This window comes from Phyllostomus discolor, chromosome 6 (genome assembly GCF_004126475.2).
Source record: "Phyllostomus discolor isolate MPI-MPIP mPhyDis1 chromosome 6, mPhyDis1.pri.v3, whole genome shotgun sequence".
Taxonomy (NCBI): domain Eukaryota; kingdom Metazoa; phylum Chordata; class Mammalia; order Chiroptera; family Phyllostomidae; genus Phyllostomus; species Phyllostomus discolor.
In genome coordinates this window covers 142,800,024-142,823,147 of record NC_040908.2, presented here as the reverse complement: position 1 = coordinate 142,823,147, position 23,124 = coordinate 142,800,024, and the positions used below count along the sequence as shown (strand labels likewise).

General features: G+C 37.6%; 1 long non-coding RNA gene across 1 annotated transcript; it reads right to left on the bottom strand.

Moving 5' to 3' along the window:
- Window positions 1–7,082: 7,082 nt before the first annotated feature.
- Window positions 7,083–22,766, bottom strand: LOC118501316. The gene is made up of 3 exons (XR_004903952.1): window positions 22,506–22,766; window positions 18,283–18,286; window positions 7,083–7,093 (listed from the first exon to the last, which is right to left on the bottom strand). It is a non-coding gene; the product is annotated as an uncharacterized LOC118501316 (long non-coding RNA).
- Window positions 22,767–23,124: the final 358 nt, after the last annotated feature.

Below are 23,124 nucleotides of genomic sequence, written 5' to 3'. Positions count from 1 at the left end.
TATCAAGTACCATAGAAATAATATGAATCAACATTGTGGACATTTTTAGGAAATTAGTACAGGTCTAGTACAAATTTTATTTGTATTCACTTACTATCTTTGTGAGCTTGAATAAATCACTTAACTTCTCTAAACCAAATTCCCTTATATTTAAAACAAATTATTTACTTCTTGGTATTGTTGGAAGAATTTGTGTAAATTGTATGGTGTGCCTAGCACATGGTCAATAAATATTTTCTGTGATTAATATTATGATCTAAAAAACCAACCCTTTCTATTATTTTGATCATTATTGCCATTGCTTACCTGGATTCTCTGTTTACAAAGAAAAATCAATCCACCAATGAACTTATAGGACAAAAATTTATATATAAGACTTGAAGACATACCAGCCATAGACCTGTAGTGGGGAGGGCTTAGGACATTGTTAGGAGAAATTAAAGTGCATGAGAGAATTTTGGAATAGTAAGTATGCAGACTGTGGAGTCACCAGCTGTGTTAAGATCCAGGCTCTCACTTTACCAGTTGTGTGGTCAGGGACTCTATGTTTATTATCCAAGTCTGCAATATAAAGTTGATAGTAATAAAATCCCCTCATAGGGTCATTTGAGAATGGAATGAAATCATGTTTGTAACACGCATAGCAAATTGCCTGAACACTGTGAATTCTCAATATTGATTTTAATTTTCATACTAATAATACTATTTTTGTCAGTACATTTGGGTGATGAGTGAGGATGTGCTTAAGCTAAGGTTAAAATAGTAGCTGGGAAAGCATCAGTATGGGATTCCCTGGAGAATCTGCATTCATGTTTTTTATCCAGGAACTAAACTTTCCTGCCAGAAATGCATAGGGCAAATGAATTCCCTATCTTATTAATAAGGAAAATAGTTGTTTTCTGCAGGGAGATGAATTGATATCCCACTTAGAAAACCACAGTGGCTGGGCAGTACCACAGTTGGAGAAGCAATGAGTAGTGAACCGCCTGGTTATTTTTATTTAAGGTAGAAAACAAGGGTACTACTACAGCCAGACACTAAGTAAACACATGTGACTTCTAAGAGTGTCTGCAATTAGCAAGAGCCTCCAAGGAATTCACAGAAGCAGTCATGAACATTACAAATCAAAGCCATGGAAAAGAGAAGACTATTACCTTAGGCCTCTGATTCCCTGAAGATTCAAGGTTGGATCCCTTGCCCTGAAGCCTTGAGCAGGTAGAGCCTGAACTCCACATGTCTGATATACATGAGATTAACTATAAGCAAGGACCCGAGTTAAAGAGTGATGAAACCTGTAAGTAGATTATAAATGTGGTAACTTTTTTTCTCAATTGATTCCTTTGACTCTAAAGTCAAATGATGAATGTCATTCCAATGCTGCTGAACAGCAAATACCACTGTATGGGCTTGGTAACATTTCAACAGACCTGTGGTAAAGTTATCACCCAGAAATAAACTTTTTCACAATAGATAATGCTGTTTTAGGATATGTTGCAAACACTTTAGTCATAGGACTTTAAGAGGAATGTATTGTACCTGGACAGTGGTTTTCTAAAGCCTACGAGTTATTTTTATAACACTATGCCTACATGTATTCTAAAATGTTTCAGTTAAAAACTAGGTGAGGGGAGAGAAGAGCATCCCCTATCGTTCAGCAGCTCATTCCCCATTTTGGCAGCAGTCTCTGAGATGTCCTCTTAATGTGGCAACACTTTGTGGAACCACAAGACAAAAGCTGTTATATTACATCAAGCCATGAAGATTAGTGCCCAGCCCTGGCTCCCTGGGAAAGAGCAACCTTGGGAGAGTATTGCCTATGAAAGGGTCTTTGTAGAAAAAAGGCCCCAGACTGGCATCAGAACAGGTAGTCAGGGAAAGCCTCATTTAAAAAGTGATGTGTGAGAACTAAATGATGAGTAAGTGCCACACTCTGGGAGGGTCTGGAGTGTGGGTGGTCCAGGCAGAGGAAAAAGCAAGAACAAGAGCCATGAGATGAGAATGAGACTCCATATGCAAGAAAAAGAAACATGACAATATGCCTGCAGAAGAGTATGGGAGAGTGATTAGAAAAGAAAAGGAGTTCAGATTTTTTTTTTTTTTTGAGATGAGAATCCATTGGAGCACTTTAAGAAGAGAAGTGACAGAGTTAAATTTGCATGAAAAATCTTTGTAACTGATTAGGTGGCAATGGATTTTCATGGGGCAAGTACAAACACAGGAAAACTGTCTGTGGGCTCTTCCAGGATTCTAGGCAAGTAAGATAATATCTCAGATACAGGTGGTAGAGATGCAGTGAAGTGGATTGTTTGAGGTTATTGTTTGGAAACAGAATTTGTTGACACATTAGATGAAGGTGTTGTAGAAAGGAGAGAACCAAAAAAATTCTTCTGTTTGGGACTTGAATGACTAGGTGTCACCATTTGCTAAAATGGAGAAGACAGAAGGAGAAACTGGTTTATGTGGAAAGGAGAATCAAGAGTTAATTTTTGGCCATCCCATTGGAGATACCAAGTTGGTTGTACATGTTTGTAACCAAGTAGAATTTTAAACTGGGAAATCAACCACCCATGGAATGATAGTTCAAACCTCAAGGACAGATGAGAGCACCGAGGGAAAAAGTGCAATTGAGGCAAAGTAGAAGAGCAAATAGTTAAATGGTGAACAGAAGAGGATATTGCAGAAGAATCAGAGAAGTTGCCACCAGAAAGGCACCTACCTGGAAAACCAGGTAGTTGTGGTATCACAGTAGGAAATAATAACAGTGTTGGAAGAAGAAGGGTATGGCCACTATGTCAAAAGATGCTGAGAAACCCTGTAAAGCAGCAGAAAGATGGCACTGAATTTGGCAATGTGGGTTGCTGGCTTTTCAAAGATGAGTCAGCAGGGAGTGGATAGGGAAGAGGTAGGGAATAAAGCCCAACCAGAGTGCACTGAGAAGAGAATGGGACATGAGGAAGCGAAGATGTGAATAATCTATAAATTCTGACATGATGAGGAGCAGAGAAAGGGTGCAGGATCTACAGGAAGACAGTGAAAAGAGTTTTCTGTTTGTCTGCGTCTTATCTGAGATAGAAGATAGATCCTATTGGTTCCTGCTATTTATTTTGTGATTACTCTGTGCAAAGTTGTCTTCTAAATGCATTCTCTTAGTTTATTTATAATCCTCACAGAATCCCCATAAGGTAAGTACTGTTGGAATCCTAAATTTACAGGTGAGGGGAGACAGAGAGAGACAAAGCAGTGTGCTTCACCTAGTGAATGCTGCAGCCAGTGTTTCAACCAAGGCAGCCTGACTCCAGAGTTCAGAAAAAACTATAGTACCTTTACACAATGGAATTCTATGCAGCAGAAAGAAAGAAGGAACTCCTACCCTTTGTGACAGCATGGATGGAACTGGAGAGCATCATGCTAAGTGAAATAAGCCAGGTGGTGAGGGACAAGTACCATATGATCTCACCTTTAACTGGAACATAATCAATAAAAGAAAAAAGCAAACAAAATATAACCAGAGACATTGAAAGTAGGAACCATCTAACAATAGCCAGAGCGGAGGGGGGAGGATACAGTGGGGAAAAGGGTTTTCAGGAACTACTGTAAAGGACACATGGACAAAACCAAAGGGGAGGGTGGAAGCAAGGGAGGGAGGTGGGTTTGGCTGGGGTGGGTGGAGAGTGGCAGGGAGAAAATGCAGACAACTGTAATTGAACAACAATAAAGTATTTTATTTTTAAAAAAAGAATTTTAACCTCTACTGCGAATTGGTGCTGGCTAGGCTTATCTGCCTTAAGGCATGTATTGTCATGCTGGTGCTATTAGCCAGCATTGCAGAAACAAAGTCCTTAAGAAGGCAAGATGGAAGGAAATCAAAAGCAAACCAGTACAGATAAGGAAGGGGACACCTGGCACCAAAGGGAAAGGAGAGTGCGGATCTGACAGAGTTTGAGGTGGGAATATGAAAACATTATCAGATGCTCATTTCCTATGCAGTGAGATCTTATAGATCTTTGTCACGAAACAGTGAAGAGAAAGGGGTGCTGGTGTTTTGAAACTAGAGAAGAAAATAGAAAATAAGGGGAATCACAGAGAGCACACACACGCAAGGAGGCAGAGGAGAATCAGTTGCCAGGGTTGAGCGCCCCTGCAAGACTGAAAATCATGAATTTAAAGTGAACGCACATGGTTGTATGTTTTTCTACAGATCTCTTTACCTGCTTGGAGAGAAACAGGAGTGGTTGGGTTTACCTGAGTGAGGCTTAATCAAGCATGTAAGACAGAGAAATATAGGAAAACATAAGTTAGGAGTGCTAAGTTCTCAGGGGCAGATGATGATGTGAAGTTTAGGGTGAAAGATGCTTATTAGAACTCAGCACTTGTGAAAGGAAGAGGGAGGATGCAGGGATTCTGCAGAGAAAGGAATTAATCTGAAATGCAGAAACAACAAGAACTTCAGTCAGCCTGGTAGGGAGCCCTGGAGACAGTATCTGCCACCGGGGGTTTTCCATGTGATCACAGCAGGTAGAATTGGCTGGGTATCTCTGATACACCTGCCTTGCTCAGTCAATACATAAGGATGGCCCTGGCAGGAGTGAGGCTTCAGGGGAGGTGGTTCTGCAGTTGGGGCCAACTCTGAAGGAGCCGGGAGCAGGAGCCTGCCTGGTGGGGGCACTCTCTGCACTGGTCAGCAAGGCCTTCTGAGAAGGGGGATCCGGAGAGCCCATCTCTGTGTCCATCAGACAGTGCATCGGTGAGAGAAAGGGTAACTACAACAATAGACTAAGGAATGCAAGGCCAGTAAGGAAAGAAGGACAACTATGAAAGAATGATTCCTTTTTCACATTATGTGGAGTTTGGTGTGGAAGGGGTGGTAGAAAATTATCAAGCAGAGCTGAGCAATCCCAACTGAGACAAATGACGCCCGTCTTCAACATTAGTTTGAAAATAATCTCAGAGTCTGCAACCCTGAGGCAATCTTGGACCCTCAGACACACTTTTGCAGATTTTAACCTTCCTCACACCTCATGTAGTCTGTTATCCGAACACCCATAGAAATATTCCAAACATTGGGATGTTCCCTTTGAGAAAGGAAGATCTTTTATCACCGGAGGTGAGAGCTATGTAAGTTTAAGCAAAGTGTCACTTAATGACTTAAATGTGATCCTGGATGACTTAAATGTGATCCTGGGACAAATGAAGGGGACAAATTAGATAACCTCCCAAACAATCCTCCTTTTTGGTGATATTTATGACTACACTTGATGTCTGTGATTGCACATGAGTTCAAGGAAATGGGAGAAACCATTTTCTTTGAAGATCATTTAATTATGAATTTACATTCACACTGAGAGGGCAGAGTAAATCAGAAAATAATATCAGGAAAGCCTTTTCCTTTCCTGCCACATTATGGTGGATGCTAGAATATGCACAATATTAACTCCTCCTCCTTACAAAAATATTGGTTCCCTTGAAGAAAGGCAGTGACCCTTGGTTAGGGAACCCCATCACCTAATGTAACTTCTGCCAACACTGCCCTCTACCATGACACAACACATTGTGACTGTGCCATCTATTATAACAAGAGGCAAACTATGCTGTGGTGCCCTCTTTATTTTGGGGAAATTATATGACTAAAAGCAATAGCTTTGGTTGCTAACAAAAAAACTGTTTCATCTTACTCTGTGATAATTTTGCACTCAGGGAAAAAAAGAATAATTGTAATGACAAATTTAACAGCCTGGGCTATTAGCTAAGTTTAAACTAAGTCTTTACCCTAGTTACTATGTTTAGGCTTGAAGATGAAAATATTATTTCAAGATGGAATAGAAACGTTCACCAGGCTTCTCACGTGGGAAAGAAACAGTTGCTGAAAAGAGTGGGAATTGGTTATGAATACAATGCAATTATTCTATTGAAAACATTGGCTAGAGGAGTAATTTTCTAAAGATAGAAACCAAATAGACTGAAACTACTTCAGTGAGATTTCTCCTCCCCCCTGTGCAGGCTCCAACAACCCCTAACACACACATGCAAATGGAAGAAATTTAATATTCTTAATCGATCAATCACTGACAAGTATTTATTGCTGAACACCTGCTCACTGCTCAGAGAAAGGAAGCATGCTGAATTAGGAGTTGGGACTACTCCTGCTACTGCCACATTTGTGACCTTGAAGAAGACATATTTGAACCTCTTTTCTTACCTGTATACTACAGCCCCTTCAAATCTAAAATTTTATAATACCCACTTGAATAAAACAGTCATCTCTTATATTTCTGCATATGAGTCCAAAAGCTATATGTGCTTTGCAGAATGAGCAAAGGGTCTACTCTGCCAAGATAGGGAAAATTTCAGGCAGACACAGAACCAACATTTGGGGTGTTTGCTTTGTGCCAGACATGATCCAAGGCAATTTACAAACCTTAGGTCTCCTTTTAGCCTCTCCAAAACCCAATGAGATTGTATTCACTATCAGATAGACCAAAAAGGAAGGGTCAGATTGTCAGAACACTAAACATAGACTCTATCAGAGCATTTGAACCCCGGGCAGGGTCACACTGATACTGGGACTCATAGTTTCTCCCTATGTTCTTTGTCACACACGCTAAACTTCCTCCTGGTTATAGAGTAAATTAAGCCATGAGAACCTCACATGAAAAATTCATTCCTTTCTGTTTTTTGTCTTTCTAAGATATCTCCTTTAGTAATGAGACACTTCAAAATTTTAAATGGAGCATATATTTGAATCAGCCTGAGTTGGGATTCCAGCTCTGCGATAATTCATTTAAGAAACCTGAGCCGTTGTGTCCTATCTGTAAAATGAAGAGAGCAATGCTGCCTTACATTTCTGTGAGAATTAATGAGCTCATGTGTGTTAAGTATTTTCTTCCCTTCTCTGTCTCTTTCTGTATGGGCTAACATAGTAATTCTCTAACATAAATTAACTGCCAGTGCACAATATGTGACTACTGTGAGAGGACAAATTTCCAGTCCCTGAGGACATAAAATATGGGATATGAGAAAACAATCATGTACAAGAGCACTGCCTTGTTTCAGGTTATATGTGAGAAAGTAATGCTCATGCGATTTTCCATTTACACTCCTGCATCTCCCAGCCTCCTTGTACTTATGTTGTTTCCTTGCTTTAATTGGCCATAACTCGTAGACCGCGTATGTAGGTCTATTCTGACCAATAAGCCAAAAGTAGAAGTGACTTTGTCACTTTGGTCCAGGGCATTTAGAAGGAGGTGTGAGTTTTCCACATTTTCTCTTCCCCTCTCAAGGTGGCCAGTTGTAAATATGGCACCAACATAAGACAGCAGAGTCTCTCCCAGCCCACAACCCTGAGTGGTTGACGGTGTGGAGGAATGTCCCGCACCAACTGCATCAGAGATGCAAGGTACGGTGACCTACTCTATCCTCACTAATACTCTGATACTACAACAGAAGCCTGTACAGCATGAAGTGGGCACTGAGATGAGGTTGTTCTGCCTGGATTGTCTAATTCCACCTGGAGTGTCTGCCTGAAGGCTGCTGTTGCTTCAGTTTGGAAAGATAAATATATGTTCACCAGGGAACCCTGGGAGGTTTGGGGGCTAGGTAGGGACTGTCACTGTAAGCAGAACTAACGGTGCGAGGAAGGGAACAAACTACGAATTTGCAAGATGCAGAGAATTGCACATAGTGTTTGGAGTGTAGTTAAGTCTGTGGTGTAGTATTGTGGTAGGAGATCCTGATGAGAAATCACACCTCACAGATGTGTGTATTTCCATTTCCCCTGAGAGTAGAGTGGAAGGAGGGAGGAAAAAACACTGATAGAGATGGAATCCCAAGGAAGACATTCTACACTGATGTTATAATTTTGCCTCAGGTTGGCCCTGATTAAAAACAACAACAACAACAACAACAAAAATTTAGTCTCATCAAGCTACTTATTTTTGCTGATGCCCATGTAAACTTGCAACACCCATTCATCCACTCCAGGCAGTTTTCAAGCTGAAGCTGCCAATTATCCAGACTGGCTTGCTAGTATGAAATGTCCATTTTCCACTTGGAGCTCCCTCGTCCCATAAAACTCATTTAATGTATGAGCTTAATTACAGGGGGATAGATCGAGGGCTTCAGAGGTGAAAGGCTAACTAGGGCATTAAATCTTGAACCACTTAACAGCTGCCCCATCACTTGGCAGAACTGCATTTTAAAATAGTGTTTGAAATATATTTAAACTGAAATAAATAAAACATATTTTCCTGTAAATGATGCCAACTCCTGCCAATTAAACTTGGATCTATTTTTTTTTTCTAAATCTTTAGCTCTCAACAAATGCTGGCTGCTTTTTCCCTCTAAAAGCAATTCTGAGCATTCATGCTCGCACTTTTTCCCTGTATCATTATGCCATGTTCCTCTTGTTAATATTTAAAGCTTCTGAAACTGTTTTTTCCCATATGCTTTTGGGCTAGAATGCAAAACTTAAGTTTTCCATTTTTATGAAGCCTTGTAAGAATAATCTCATGTGCTGCTTATTAAGGGAAGATATTACTAATATCCATAGGCATGAAGTCTTTACTAAATAACAAGAAAAAAGCAAAAAGAAGACTTGGTAGAAAGTCATTTATCTTTATCGTACTGTATACCATGATACCACATAATCATAATTTTTAATGTGATATGCCAGGTGCTTTTCTAAGCACTTTACATATACATACTATTTTATTGTATTCCCACAACTACCATAAAACTATATTTTCACCCGAGGATACTGAGTATCAGGAATTAAAGAAAGTTGCCCAAGATTCCAGAGTTTTATGCGCCTCAGCCAGAATTTGTACCCACATCTATCATCAGTGGAGATCATTATGCCATTCTGCCTTTAAATTTTATAGTTGGTTTTCTTAACCAGATACAGTATTTGAAACCACAAAACACGTACAGTATATTAGTTTAGCTGTTATGGATTCAATGAAACAGTGACTACTCTATTACTTGAAGCTTGAGTTCCTATTTATGGGGTGAAATTATAACATAAAATCAGCAGAGCTATCTTCTCTGAGGATAAAAAATGAATACTAATCTCTGAGGATAAAAAATGAATACTTCTCTGAGGATAAAAAATGAGACTAAAAAATGAATACGGAAGATTTTAAGGATCCTGAAAACAGACCACTCACAAGATGCATTGTCTCTGTCCTGATAGAGCAAGGATCACAGCTGGAATTTACTGTGCTGGGGCTCAGAAGTGGCTGGGCATCTTTGGTAAATTGGCGGGACAGTTCTAACCTAAGTTGATTTTCATGAGATGCTCTCTACAAAGCCAGGCACACACACACACACAAAAGAAAAAGAGAGAGAGAGAGAAAAAGTGCACCCGATCAGAGATCCATAGTCATCAGAAGAGGGAAACAAATCTGGCTATAAAAATAGCTGTTTCTTAGAGTCATCTCCAAACACAGTCCCCTCCTCAGACTCACTACTCAGTCCTATTGAGAATGTGGGTGAGGTGGAAGGAGGGAAGTAGGCTCTATGTAAAACACGAAATTCTTGTTTCACTTAAAATAATTCCTGCCTCTCCTTAATCAGCTCTCCACAGGAGCCCACAATTGTGATAAGGCCACATTCCACTCACCCCAACTTTATAATACTTTGTGCTTGGAATGAAGACATCAGATCTTAATAAGGCATGCTCTGGTTCTTAAGGACACCTCAGCATCAGGTTGCACTATTCTCTTCCTTACCCTGTGTACAATAGCCACCTTGGATTTCTTTAGATCCTGAGAAGCTCTAAGCTCCAGCTGTTACAGTCTTTGAAGAGTTTCTTCTCCTTCCATAATCTACCCCTTATTCCCCACTCTACCCATCCTCACTTAACCTACTTCATTTTTAGTGATTTTCTGAATCTCCCAGTAGGTCTTTCTTCTCTTTAGAATCCTTTCCACAATTATTGTGTATTTGTGTGTGTCAGTATTGGAATGTATTTGAATAAGATCTGTCTCCTCTACTAAGGTGGCTGTTTTGCTATTTCCTACTCAACATCAAGCATCTTGCCTGAAATGAGTCAATGTTCCAAATGGATACCCACAGGGTGCTGCTTTAGCATCTTCTAACAGGATGTAACACAGGAGATGAGAGCTGTTCCTCCCTCTTGCACAAGAGAAAATAATGTAGCTCAGTGAATATTTTGTGTACCCAGGGGTATCCAACCTGTGGCCCATGGGCCGCATGCGGCTCAAGCTGGCTATGAATACAGCCCAACAAAAAATCAGAAATGTATTTAAAACACTGAGATTTTTCTGTGATTATATGTCACAATGTATTTAGTGTGTGGTCCAGAGACACCAACAGGTTGGACACACCTGGTACCATCAGCGTATGAAACTGGCAGGGTTGTCCAACCTTTTGGCATCTCTGGGCCACACTGGAAGAAGAAGAGTTGTCTTTGGCCACACACTAAATACAGTGTGACATATAATCACAGAAAAATCTCATAATGTTTTAAATAAATTTCTGATTTTATAGTGGGCCATGTTCATAGCTGTCCTGGGCCACATGCAGCCCGTGGGTCATAGGTTGGACACCCTTGGTAGAGTAAGCTATGCCCTTCAGCCTCAAACTCTGGAACTCTGCAGGGGCCTCAAGGTTCCTGGCAGTGGCTGACCAAGGGAGAGACACAGTGATGGGAACCCAGGCAGGAGACAAATAAAATATCAGTAGCACCACAGGTAACTGACCAAGGTATTTTCCAGAACATCTCTGAGACTCCTTCTGAGAACTCCCAAAACATAACTCCCTATTGTTTTGAATGATCTAAATTTGCTGGTAGATAGACTGAGGTTTATCTACTTAAATTTTCAGGAGGAGGGCATGACACTTTTCTCCACTAATCCAGACTGAGGATATGGCCTTATTAAAGGAAAAAAAGTCAGTCGGTGCTGACTCGTGGCCAGAGATTGGAGCATTGGTGCTGGTTCTTTAATCAAAAATCACATTATTCAGGAAAACTAGATAATAATGCACTTTGGAATTTCTGCATTTAAAAAGTGGTCCTATCTCTAGATTTATTCCTTAATTGCAATTTTATATTTGTAAATGTGCTTCATTACTTAATGAGCCTCAATATTTAGAATAATATATTGCTGCCAATCTGGTTTCCATTGGTAATCCTAAACCTTTCCCTTTGTCTACAACTTGGAAACCATGTTAGTTAATAATCAATTCATAAGATTCTAAAGATGTAAGATATTAGGCATGTTACCCTATTTTGCTTTTTAGAGTAATATGGTATGATTTCTTTCAATAGTTTTTCAAATGACAGTTTGAAATGTTCTTGACTGTCATTTGCTACCAAAGGGCCAGAGTATGGTGTAGGACCATCAGATTTTCTTTGCCGAACTAATGCAATAGGGAATCAATTCTTTTCACTGTTTCCAGGCCCAAAAACTACTGTTCCTTTTCCTTGTCCCTTAAATTATTACCAACTCCTTTCATTCATCTTGCGCTGGTTTTGTGGGCCTTTCACCTTATGCTCATCTTTCCCCATGTCCTTAATCCCAGCAATGTCTGCTGGTCCTGAATATCTTGCTGGCTAATATAGTCGGAATATTAATTTAGCTCTAACATTCAGATACTTAGTGACTCATGACCAGTCAGTCAATTTACTTTCAGCTCTTGTTCCTTTAGTTTGAAACTGATAAATTAAAAATGCATTATATGTGAATTCTGGAGACAGTGATAACCTTCTCTTAGGAATAATAAAATTTCCCTGTAGTCTTATTTTTAGCATTGCCCCTAACCTTTTATTCCTGAAGCCCACTTCCTTAATACCCCAATTTTTGCCAGAACGATTGCATTTTCTTGTCATTCTTCTGAGTTGTCTAATTCATACCCATGAACCATCTCCAAAACCTGTATTTCCATGTAGTTCTCACAAATGCAGTATGTGTAGGTTCCATACTGGGCATTCTCATCTGATGTGCCAGAACAATTCAACTCAGCACCTTTAAAGCTCAATCCATCATTCCCTGAACCACAACCAGCATCTTTCCCACATTAGTTATTTTAGTGAGCATCGTTAAGTCTGCCCAGTTCTCCAAGATTCTCCTTTCCCTATTCCAAACGGATTTTTGCATCCTGCCATTTTAACATTTGTATCCTTTTCTTCCATTCTATCTCCATTTCTCTCCTGCCACTTCCTATCTTTAGTCTTTTTAACATCTTGCTTTGAAATTTTTACAAGATACTCGAAAGATTTCTCCCAATGCCTATACATACCTTGTCCAGTCCATTTTTTCTCAATGCTTTTGAAAATGTTTTTCTAAAATGAAAAATATAATTATACAATTTCTCTGCTTAAAATCCTTTAATAGCCTGATACCACACTAAGGAAAAAAAAGAGTTAAGGATCACTGGAAACACATTAACATAGCATTCAGTGCCTTCCACATCTGACCCTTGTTTATTTCCCTAGCTTCATAGCTGTCCATTCCCTTCCACCCAAGACAGGCTCTTACCGCTCTGAGCAACTTTTCCTTTACATACAAAATTCTCTTTGTCTCAAAAAATATTGACTCCTTTTCTGTCTAAGTAAATTCTATTCAGCCCTCAAGAACTATCTCTACTATTGTTTCTTCCAGAAAGATTTTTCTAGTCCCCCACTATTTCCATCAGATTGGCTTATGCCTGTCTATCTTCTACCACAGCACCCAGCATGAGTTACAGTATTTTGTTACAAATATTATAATCATCTGTGTACATGTTTAAATTTAAATTGTAGAAATTTATCTATCAATACAAATACCATGACTTAAATTGTTTTTAAGTCAAGTCTTTACCAATGATATTGATAAAAGGTGTTGGCTCCATTACTCTTTTTTATGAATGATCTGCTGCCAGTTGCTTATTAACTGGAAATGGCTTCTACTTTAGCAGCCCAGTGACTTCCTGCTTTTTCTAGACTCTGTGTTCTACCCATGGTGTGGTGGTAAGGTGGGTTTAGGAGGACAAAATGGATTTTTTACTGTCTACAGAAAAAAAAAACTTCTCCCCTCAGATAAAAAAAATCAATAAATTTTAGATTTGCTCTTTATTGTCAACATTAAGTATCATACATGACTTCTGTTTGGCTACTTCCTGTCCATTATTCAGAGATGTTACTACTATTAACACATGTAACTTACCCTTAGGAAAAGCATATTTTTGATTTGTGTATCTTTTACTATAAGCTACCTCAAATTTCCCAAAAGTACCTAAGTATTTAAAAAACTAAATGAAATAATCAATCAATATAGGCACTTAATGAACAGTTTTAAAATTGTTTCTCTCAATTATACAGTACAAATTAATAGTGTATAATAGAGGACTTTTATGCATTTTAACAGGTGTACAAACAAGTATGGCATTTAGGCACTTAAAATGGTGTTGAGAACATCATTTAGTTTTTTACTATCTACATACAAAGTATCAATACGAACAGTTCAATCTGTTTGGGCATCATCTGGTTTGATCATTTTCATCCCTGTGATGAAATCATCTTTAATTCTCCTTTTGAAATGCATGTATTAATGATAGCAAAGTTTGATTACATTTTATATCTATCACATTTTTGTTTTAAAGGGATTTTTTTTCCCTCTAGTGATACTGTGATCCTGTGATCCAACCTGATCTTATGGTAAATGTTTAAGATTGTACAAACCCTTACTTATTCTTGAGAACAGCACATGATTGAGTGCCAGTCATGGCCATTTCTTATGGTCCTAAGAAGAATTCTCATAGGCAGTGAGAAAATCTAAAAATAGTATTATTTTATTGTCCAGAGTATTTGACCACCAGAAATCACTGAGCAAATCCAAAACAGAATTTTTATTTTAAAAATGGTATCTCAGTAACTTCTTTTCCAAAAAAAAATTTGTTTCCTTGTCCGAGCTATGAGGAAACCAAGCTTTTGAAGGGCGTTGCCATAATTAATTAATGAGCTCATAATTTTCCAAACCACCTGTTTTTATTTCTGGTAGCATTATATAGTCAATTGTGGATAAGTTCCTTCCCAAATCATGGGTCACTATCAATTTTATATGAAAGGAAAGAGAAATATTCTCTTTCATAGTCACAAAGCAGAATATGTACAGTTTTCTGCAATCCATTGTCAAGACAGGAAAAACAAATAGAAATAAAAGTGGAATCTTGTCCCAAAGAGTGTGGGCTTTGGAGTCAAGAAGTACAGATTTGAATCAGGGTTTTATTACTTATTAGTTTTAAAACCTGACAAGTTACTTAACTTCTGTGAATTTCATTTATAAAATGAAGATAATAGCACATATACAACCACTAAAATGTTTTCTTTTTTTTTTCTTCAGCCAAGAAGAAATGATTTATTGTACACACTCAGCCACAAATGATAACAGAACCAGTCCAGAATGTCACAGGTCCAGGGCAAAGGACCAAAAGGGACTATTGTTGTAAGAGCAGCGTGGGTCTCTCAAAAGGTGGTCGCGGAGATCAGACTTTATGTTCTACATCCATTGACAAGTTCTCAATAGCAGGCATGCAGTCGAACAATTTGTACCAGTGTCCCTGGCCTCTGGCTTCCCTTATTTCTGCTCCTGTGGCTTCCATGGGTACACAAGCTAGCAGTTTACTTGGACCTCTGCCTCATCTTTCTTCTTTTGAGCTTCAGCCTGCGCATTCGCTTCTTCCTCCACTTGGCTCTCATGGCGTAGAGTTTTCTAAGAAGATGGCGTTAAGGCTGAGAGTGTTTTCTTTCTTTAAGAATTACTAGAAATTATGTATATAAAGCATATAACACAGTGCCTGGTACGTACCATATGCTCATTAACTAATGGGTGGCAATCTTCAAGGACAGAATTCCTTCAAGCATCAGCTGTGTTGGAATGTTACTGTTCTTCTTTTTACTACTGTAACATATCTTTCCAAATTACTACAGTTGCTTCATTAAAATAGCCAAAAGCATGAACCATTTCTAAAATGATTTTTCTAAATAAGCATGGAACACACAAAGTGACCACAAGTTTATAATTTCAAAGTCATTGTTTGTTCCCTTCCTCCAAGGAATTCAAGCAAGAGAAGGATATTAACTCTGATTTATATTATATTTGTTCAAAGAATGATATTCTCACATCACCATTTTTAGGTCAATCATTAAGTGGAGGAGGTTATGTAAAGCTAAATTAAAAAGCAAAATTTATAAAGCCTTCATTGATTTCCTGAAAAAACCAGAGAGCATAACTTCATTAAGGATGGAAATGAAACTTCTTGATCCCACTGGTTCAGAGAATGTTCTATTCATGCACAAAAAAAGGGGGGCACGGTAAGCAAGGGAAAAGTTAGTATTTAGACAAAAACAAATGAAAAAAAAAGAAAAATAAGTTCTGCCAATCTCAATAGTGGTCTCTACTCTATGGTTGGGGGATTCTGTCATTTCTATAAAAGATCAAAGAAACTTAGAGTCATTACATAGTGGTTTGTGCATGTAGTGCTCTGTTAAATACATTCAGTGTTAACATTTTACCATGCCTTCTCTCTCTCGCTCTCGCTCTCTCATAGTTATAGCTAAAGACTTGCCCTTTTACATTCCTTTCAGCCTTCTTTCCTTTCTCCCCAAGAATAATCAATATTCCGAGGTTCATTCATTTACTCAACTCATTCAACAAATATTTAATAAATGGCTACTGGGTGCTAGACATTATTTCAGGTATTTGGAATACATTAGTGAATTAAAGAGATAAACATTACTGACTTTCCACAGCTTACATAGAGAAATATGAGACAGATTGTAACTAAAAAAAAACCCATAATTAAATGATAAGTACATCTTATTTTATGTGAGAGACAGAATGCTGTGAAAAAAATGAAACAATGGTTTGTTCTGCCAGCACCTGTATAACAGCATACAAGACATGGAAGCTGTCAGAGCTCTCAGTCAGCCAGCTGGAGGGGAGAACCCACCAGCAAATGAGCCATCAATAATCAAAGCCCAAGTACAACAACTGAGGCCACATAAAATGAACCTAGGATACTCCTAGAACATCCAGCTCAGGAGATCAAAGAAACTGCATCACTGAGTCCCACACAACTCCTACTACAGAGGGGAACCCACAAAGACAGGGAGTCAAGGAGAGCAATCTGATATGCAGAAACAAAAAGAGCCACCTAAAACAGAGAGACAAAGAAACAACCCTCAACTGAAAAGAAAGGAGGAATCTCCAGAAAAAAGCTAAATTAAATTGAGGCAAGCAGTCCATCAGACAGAGTTCAAAATAATAGTGATAAGGATGCTCAAGGAAGTCAGTGAGAACTGCAAGAAACTATGGGATCTACAAGGAACTTAGTGGGAACTACATCAGATTGAAAAAGGACATAGAAACTATGAATAAGAAGCAGGATGAAATGAAGAATACAATATCTGAAATGAAGAATACACTAGAAGGAATTAAAAACAGGCTAGATAAAGCAGAGGACTGAATCAGCAAATTGGAAGACTAGGTAGAAAAATAACACCCAGGTAGAGAAACAAAACAGAAAATGACTCAAAAAAGAATGAGGATACTTTAATGGAGCTTCAGAACAACATGAAACACAACATTCACAACACAGGAATTCCAGAAGGAGAAGAAAAGGAACAAGGAATAGAAAATCTGTTTGAAAAAAAATAATGACAGAAACTTCCCTAACTTCCCTTGCATGGGAAAAAGCCATGCAAGTTCAGGAAGCACAGAGGGTCCCAATCAAGATGAACACACAGATGCCCATTTCAAGATGCATCATAATTAAAGTGACAAAATTTAAATACAAAGAGAGAATCTCAAGCGCAGCAAAGGAGAAGCAGCTGGTAACATATATGGGAACTCCAATAAGGCTATCAGCTAATGTCTCAACAGAAACACTATAAGCCAGAAGGGAATGGCATGAAGTATTACAAGTAATAAAAAGCAAAGGCCTGAAACCAAGACTACTCTATCCAGCAAGCCTCTCATTTAAAATGGAAGGTGAAATAAAAACTTCCCAGACCAAAAAAAAAAAAAAAGGTTAAAAGAATACATCTCCACCAAACCAGCATTGCAAGAGATATGTAAGGGACAGCTTTAACAGGAAGAGAGAGAGAGAGAGAGAGAGAGAGAGAGAGGAACAAAGGTACAAAGGAAAATAATGGCAATGGACAAGTACCTATCAATAATAACCTTAAATGTAAATGGATTAAATGCTCCACCAAAAAGCATAGGGTAGCTGAGTGGATAAGAAAACATAATCTGCATACATGATATCTACAAGAGACCCATCTCAGAACAAAAGATCTACTCAGGTTAAAAATGAAGGGATGGGAAAAATATTCCAAACAATTTAGAACATGAAAAAACAATCTGGGGTAGCTATACTTATATCAGACAAAATGGATCATGAAGCAAAGGCCATAACAGAGACAAAAAAGGTCACTACATAATACTTATGGGAGTTATCCAACCAGAGGATATAACACTTGTAAACATATGAACCCAACATAATAGCACACAAATACGTACAGAAAATCTTGGGGAACTTTAAGAAGGAGATTGACAACAATATATTCACTGTAGGGGATTTTAACATCCTACTATCAACAATGGACAGATCATGCAAACAAAGAATCAACAAGGATATCATGGCATTGAATGACACTCTAGATCAAACAGACTTAACTTATATTTATAGAAAATTTTATCCTAAAGAAACAAAGTATACATTTTTTCAAACACACATGGATTATTTTCAAAGATAAACCACATGGGAAGACATAAAACCAGCCTTAACAAATTCAAGAAAATTGAAATCATATCAAGCTTCTTCTCAGATCACAATGGCTTGAAAATAGAAACCAACCTCAAGGGAAAAAACTCAAAAGCATTCAAATGCATGGAGACTGAATAACATGTTATTAAATAATGAATGAGTTATCAATGAGATCAAGACAAAAATCCAAAAGTATCTGGAAACAAATGAAAATGAACACACAGCAATCCAAAACCTATGGTACACAGTGAAGGCAGTCCTGAGACGGAAATTCATAGAAACATGGGCCTACCTAAAGAAGATAGAAAAACCTCAAATTAGCAACCTAACCCTACATCTAAAAGAGCTAGGGGAACATCAACAAACAAAGCCTAGAGTGAATAAAAGGCAGAAAATAATCAAGATCAGAGAAAAATTAACTGACATAGAGACAAAAATAAATAAATAAATCCAAAGAATCAATGGATCCAGGAGCTGGTTCTTTCAAAAGGTAAACAAAATTGACAGACCTTTAACCAGACTCATCAAGAAAAAAAGAGAGAGGACCCAAATAAGTAAAATCAGAAACAAAAGAGAAGTAACAACCAATACCACAGAAATACAAAGGATTGTAAGAAATTACAATGAACTATGAACTATATGTCAAGAAACTGGACAACTTGGGCAAAATGGACAAACTTCTGGTAAGATGCCATCTCCCAAAATTGAATCAAGAAGTAGAAAGGAGGAACAGACTGATAACACCTAGCAAAATTGAAGCAGCCATCAAAAAAATCCAGGCACACAAAAGCCCTGGACCAGATGGCTAAACAGGTTAATTTTACCAAACATTCAGAGAAGAACTAACACCTCTCCTTCTCTAACTATTCTAAAAAATTAAAGAAGAGGGAAGACTACCAAACTTTTTTTATGAGGCTAGTATCACCATAATTCCAAAACCAGGTAAAGACCAAAAAAAAGAAAGAAAATTACAGGCTAACATTGTTGATGAACATACATACTAACCCCCACAAAATATTGGCAACATAGATTCAGCAATACATTAAAGAGATCATACACCATGATCAAGTGGGATTTATCCAGGGATGCAAGAATGGTACAACATTAGCAAATCAGTAAATGTAATATAACACATAAACAAAATAAGAGATGAAAATCACATGATCATATCAATAGATACTGAAAAAGCATTTGAGAAAATCCAGCACCCATTTATGATAAAAAATCGCTCAGCAAAGTGGAAATAGAAGGAGCATACTTCAACAAGATCATACACAAGAAAACAACTGCCAACATCATATTCAATAGGCAAAAACTAAAAGCATTTCCCTTAAGATCAGGAACAAGACAAGTGTGCCTGCTTTCCACCACTCTTATTCAACATAGTACTGAAAGTTCTAGCCACAGTGATCAGACAAGAAAAAGAAATAAAAGGCATCCAAATTGGAAAGCAGAAAGAAAAAATGTCATTATTTGCAGATGACATGAGAGTGTACATAGAAAACCCTATAGTCTCCACAAAAAAACTACTTGACCTAATAAGTGAATTTGGCAAAGTTGCAGGATACAAAGTTGGTATTCAGAAATCAATGGCATTCTTGTACATCAATGAATTATCAGAAAGAAAAACTAAGAAAAAATCTCGTTTACTATAGCAACAAGAAAAATAAAGCACCTAGGAATAAATTTAACCAAAGATGTAAAAGATCTGTACTAGGAACACTATAGAACACTGAAGAAAATAATTGAGTAAGATACAAATAAATGGAAACATGTACCATGTTCATGCATTGGAATAATTAACATTATTAAAATGTCCATACTATTCAAAGCAATCTATAGATTTAATGCAATTCCTATTAAAACCCAATGACAATTTTCCAAAAAATTATAAGGAACTAAAAAAGACCCTCAATAACCTCAGCAATCCTGAGAAAGAAGAACAAAGTTGGAGGGATCAAAATACTTGATATTAAACTATATTACAAGACCACTGTAATCAGGACAGTCTGGTACAAGCATAAGAACAGATACATTGTTCCAGATCAATGGAACAGAATAGAGAGTCCAGAAATGAACCCATGTCCCTATGGTAAGTTAATATTTGACAAAGGGGGTACAAGCATTCAACAGAATGAAAACAGTCTCTGCAATAAATGGTGTTGGGAGAATTGGACTGGTACATGCAAAAGAATGAAACTAGGCCACCAACTTACACCATACACAAAAATAAACTTAAAATGGATAAAAGACTTAAATATAAGTCATGATACCATAAAAGTTTTAGTGGAAAACATAGGCAGTAGAATTTCAGACATCCCACGTAGTAAAATTTTTTGCTGATATATCTCCTAGGGCAAGGGAAATAAAGGAAAAAATAAATAAATGGGACTACATCAAATTAAAAAGCTTCTGCACAGCTAAAGAAACCATCATCAAAATGAAAAGGGAACAAACTGTATGGGAGAACATATTTTTCAATGATATATTGGACAAGGTTTTGATCTCCAAAATATATAAAGAACTCATATGACTCAATGCCAGGAAGATGAACAGTCTAATTAAAAAACAGCCAAAGGACCTGAATAGACACATCTCTAAGGAGGACATACAGATGGCCCATAGACATATGAAAAAATGTTCAACATCACTAGCCATCACAGTGATGAAAATTAAAGCCACAATGAGATATCACCTCCCACCAGTCAGAATGGCTATCATTAATAAATCAACAACAACAAGTGCTGGTGACAATGTGGAGAAAAGGGAACCCTAATGCACTATTACTGGGAATGCAGACTGGTGCAGCCACTATGGAAAACCGTATGGAATTTCCTCAGAAAATTAAAAATGGAACTGCTTTATGAACCAGCAATTTCACCTCTGGGAATATACCCTAAGAATCCTGAAATACCAATTCAAAAGAATTTATGCACCCCTATATTCATAGCAGCACTATTTATAATAGCCACAATAGCCAAGTGTTGGAAATAGCCCAAGTACCTATCAATAGATGAGTGGATTAAAAATTGTGGTATATTTACATAACGGAATGCTTTGCAGAAGAAAGAAAGAAGGAAGTCCTACCTTTTGACAGCATGGATGGAATTTGAGACTATTATGCTAAGTAAAATAAACCAGTGGGCAAAAGACAAATATCATATGACCTCACTGAAAACTGTAATCTAATGAACAAAATAAACTAACATGAGAAAGCAGAGACATGGAAAGATTAAACTGACTGATAACTGTAGGAAGGGAGGAAGAAGAAGGGGAATGTAAGAAGGAAGGGGAAGGGATTAGTCAAAGAACATGTATGAATTGCTCATGGACATGAACACTGGAGAGGGGATTGACTCTGGGTAAGAGGGATGGGCTGGGTGGAGAGAGGCAAAAGGGAAAATATTGGAACAATTGTAATAGAATAAACAATTTAAAAAATGAAACAATGGAGCAGAATAAGCAAGACTGGGAGCCAGAGGAGGGGGATCACAACTATAAACTGAAAGGTGACATTAGATCAAAGAGCAAAAATTTGAAAGACAGTAAGGAAGTGAGCTTAATGGCTATTTAGAGATAGCAATTTCCTGGCAGAATGAATAGGGAAAACAGAGACGTTATAGAGGTTTCCCATTCTTGATAGCAACATAGGAGCCTTTTAAACTCATCTTCTGCCATGGACACACAGAATCTATAGTTATACACAGAGCAATTTTCCCTGAATGAAATCCAGAAACTAGCTGAGCAACTCCTGCACATCAGGCAAACAGAATGCCCACATCACCCACAGTGAAATGGGAAAGAAATGCTGAGACACTCTCACTGTAAATCTCACCCCCCAGCATAGCACCATACAATTAGGAGTGCACCTCCTAGCTTCTTACTGAGAAGCAAAGGTATTGCATGCTACGTCAAGCACCCTATCTTTTAAGACTTCTACATGAGAGACATGCCCCAGAACACCTAGATTTGAAAGCCAACAGGGCTGTGTCCAGGAGACCCAAAGACTATAGCAAATATAGAAACAGTTCTAAGGAACTCACGAGGACTCGCCGTAGCTATCCCCCTAGAAGTCAGTGCAGAAAGGGCAGGTCCATCTCAGTCTGTCCCTATTTGCATACTGCTACTTGAGGATCAGTCTTCTAATTTAACATGTGTCTAGGGGTTGACTGCAATCCTCGCTGGTGAACAGGGATCCAGCAGACACCACTCTGCCTTTTCACTTGAGCCCACTCCAAATCGCCAATAACTCCCTGGGAAGGAGCTTATATACATGTCGGGTACTCCAGTTTTTGTGGTTCTTGCCCAAAGGACAGGTCCCAAACAACAGGTCAAAACAGAAATAAAAAGAGAAATTTTAAAAATATCTTGAGACAGATGAAAATGGAAATACAAGATAAAAAATGATGAAATACAGCAAGTAGTTTTAAGAGGGAAGTTTATAGTGATAAACACCTACATTAAGAATAAAGGAAGTCCTCAAACAAAAACTCTAACTTTATTCTACAAGGAACTGGACTAGGAAGAACAAACTATGCCCAAAGTTAGTTACTAGAAAGAAGAAAACAACAAAGATCAGAGTGGAAATAAATGAAATAGAGAAAAAAAAATAGAGACTAATTAAGGATTTCAATAAATTCACAGGATTAAAAGCAACATATAAAACTTGTTGCATTTATATACACTAATAATGAACTTTCAGAATGAGAAAATAAAAAAGCCAATCCCATTTATATTACATCAAAAAGAATAAAATACTTAGGAATAAATTTAACCTAAGACGTGAAAGATCTGTACATTGAGAATTACAAGACATTGATGAAAGAAATTGAAAAAGATACAAAGAAGTAGAAAGATGTTCTATGTTCATGCATTAGAATCATTGATATTGTTAAAAATTCCCAAGAAATCTACAGATTCAAAGCACTCTTTATCAAAATTCCAATAGAATTTTTTACAAAAATAGAAAAACAACCCTAAAATTTGTATGCTACCACAAAAATAACAAAAAACCCTAAATAACAAAAGCAATCTTGAGATAGAAATACAAAGCTGGAGGTTTCACACATTCTAATGTCAAACTACATTACAAAGCTATAATAACCAAAACAGTATGGCATTAGCATAAAACTAGATGCATAGATCAATGAAACTATTAAAATAGAGAGCCCAGAAATAAACCTACATATATATGGTACATTAATTTAGGACAAAAGGCCCAAGAATATACAATGGGGGAAGAATAGCCTCTTCAATAATTGGTATTAGAAAAACCAGACGGGCACATGCAAAAAAAAGAAAAACAAAAAACAAAAACAAAACAAAACAAAACAAAAACTGGATCCTTCCCTTACACCA